We start from the raw sequence: 2,875 nt of genomic DNA, 5'->3' as shown, positions 1-2,875 counted from the left end.
AATGACGTCAGTACATGGAATATATGAGTATGTAATATGGCTGAGTAAACAAATAACTAAACTGAATGACTGAAAAGCAACTCAACTGAATCAATACATGAACATGAAGTGAAAACCATTTAAGCGTTATAATAAAATATACAATGAAAGCAACATGAAAATAATATACTTTACTTGTGGGGAGTTTCTCTAACCGACAACCATTACCATGAGCCTAGCAATGATACAACGTTTCGCCTCATGTTGCAAGGGCCATCCTATACTTTGTCGGGGTATATGATGATATCGTGACTATGGATCCATCTAATTAGCCTTCTCAGAGGCAGTAAGAAGTCGCATGAAGAATCAATGTTATCCTATCCTACGGTGGCTACGTAGTTCTATGGGACTTCCTAATCATAAAAGACTCTAACCCAACTCGGTGTTTGATACTACTCCCAAATAATTAATAGAACTTTATGCTTAATTCACCCATTACAAAGAATGAACTTCTTACATTACTTGAAATATTTTTCAAAACATGAGACGTGTTTACCTTCTTGAAAACATGCACTTATGAACTTATCTTTCAAGTCCAAAAATCAACATAGGTACATATGTATATGTATATTTATATGAATAAAATAACATTAGAAACTCTTGAGTCTTTATGAAATAGAACCTTTAAGCTTTTTCTCAAAACTAAGTTTGAAACACAATGATTGGCTTTCAAAGACTCTCAAGACTTATAACTCAATTTGTAGGGTTCATGCAGAATTATGGACATGAATGACTCAACTCGAGGACCTCAATAACCTTATAGAAACTCATGAATACAACTCTATCTCAAAACTCATCTTTACTTCCTAAAAAAAACTCAGTTTAAAACTCAAGTGTTGGCCTTAAAAAACTTCTCACGATTTATAACTCAAAATAGGGTTCATTCTGAATTATAGGCATGAACAAATCAACTCAAGGATCTCAATAAAAATATAGAAACTCAATACTTAGGAATAGAACTTCAAAAGAATTAGGAATTCAAGAAGTCAATATCAACTTATCTCAAGAATACTCAAATCTAGGGGTAGAATCCTAGATTTCTCTTTTACTGATTTGAAAGTAGATGTAGGGCGTGAGGACGAACTAGTCCAACACTATGATAGCCTTACATACCTGGAAGAACAAAGTTCTTGAAGAATCTTGAAGAAGAACTTGATTAGAAGCCTTGAAATCTTAGCTTTAAGGAGAAAATCAAGAAAACCTTTCTTGAGATTTCTTAAATTAGTTTCTTGAAATCTCTATGGCCAAGAATTATAATTTTTATAAGTGATTCATAATTGTACGTAGGAATTTGAGTTGGAAAGAATGAAATTTTTGGAGAAACACTTACCTTGAAGAAGAATCTTGAAAAAGATTGAAAGAATCTTGAATGGAGTCTTCTACTTTGATTTTTCCTTAGGGTTTTGTCTTAGGGTTTGAGAGAGAAGAGAATGATGGATTAAAAGATGAAAATCTAATTGTTTTGATCCTTTTATTAGTCAAGAAATTCGTTTAGGGTTTTCTTGGAGATAAAAAGACCCTTTTTAATGTTTTCCCATTGGCTAATTCGTCACTGCACTGTATCAGCTACTAAAATGGTCATAACTTTTTACTCAGAAATTGGATTGACGCGAAATTGGTGACGTTGGAAAGAAGATTCAAATACCTTTAATTTGATAGGTTATGTGCCACGTAAATTTTTATATTCTAGGAGATATTGTCGTTTGAAGTTGACCCAAGTAAACTCTTACATCAAAACTTAATCGTTAAAAAACTTTCAACTCAACTTTGTGCTAGGTGTTTTTAGCGACCTTAATTGATATCCAAAATCATTTCCATCCTAAAGAATTTACCTTTACAATCCGAGCAATTTAAGAATAACCCCATAAGACCTTATGTGCAAATAAAGAATAGTTCAAACTTTAGCTTAAAATTTTCGGGGTGTTACAAATAAGTTGTCTTACTGCCAAAAAAAAATTCAATATTTTACCCCATTTTGTCTACAATTCCTCCAGTTCACCAGTCAGGGTGAACTGGTATGCTTTGTTCATTCCTAAAGAAATTTCCAGGATCAACTTTAGTCTGGATCTTCACCAACCTATTGAAATTTTCCTTTTTGAAATACTTTATCCCATACACTTTCCCTTCAAAATAACTCAATTTCCCATTATGTGTGATTCCCAAATCAAGATCCCTATAATTCAAATATGCTAATCTTGGTGATTTTGACACAAAGGGTATCATATAGTTATAAAGTACTCTTGTCAAGTTGATGTAATGGTTTGAAGCCTCAATTCCTTTCTCATTCCAAATTGTTACATGATGTATCTTAGCTATATTTCCAGCTCTATGTGGGAATGGCTTAGCTAAAGGTGAAATTTCACTCATTCTTCCACCATAAGGATTAAATATCAAACTTGTTGGTGTTTGTAGTTCTATCATTTTCTTGAATATGAACTCTAACCCTTCTTTTGACATTGGCTTTTGCAAGTAATCAGATTTCCTTTTCAAGCATGTTAGGGAAGGTGACCTAATTAACAAAACATCAATAGGGGCAATTGGGTAATTTATATAGTAAAGCACATATTTGATCCAAGACATCTCGATGTTAGCATGATAGACACCTAAATGATTGTATATATTAATGTAATTATATAGTGATATAAATTAGCATGATCATATACATTTGTTGTAGAATCATATGAATAAATATTGTGATAGAATAGCTGATTTGGAGGGATAGCAAGGCAGATTTAGAGGGATTCAATGGCAGATTTGTATAGATAGAATAGCTGATCTTTAGGGATAGGAATGGTGGATCTTTAGGGATGTGTAATCTTTATTTTCTCTATATAAT

General features: G+C 32.5%; 1 pseudogene; it reads right to left on the bottom strand.

Moving 5' to 3' along the window:
- Window positions 1-1,916: 1,916 nt before the first annotated feature.
- Window positions 1,917-2,875, bottom strand: part of LOC102594906 (reticuline oxidase-like protein) — a 7,379-nt pseudogene continuing 6,420 nt past the window's right edge.

The sequence above is a fragment of the Solanum tuberosum genome, unplaced genomic scaffold, assembly GCF_000226075.1.
Source record: "Solanum tuberosum cultivar DM 1-3 516 R44 unplaced genomic scaffold, SolTub_3.0 scf00141, whole genome shotgun sequence".
Lineage (NCBI taxonomy): Eukaryota > Viridiplantae > Streptophyta > Magnoliopsida > Solanales > Solanaceae > Solanum > Solanum tuberosum.
This window is presented reverse-complemented; position numbering and strand designations above follow the sequence as displayed.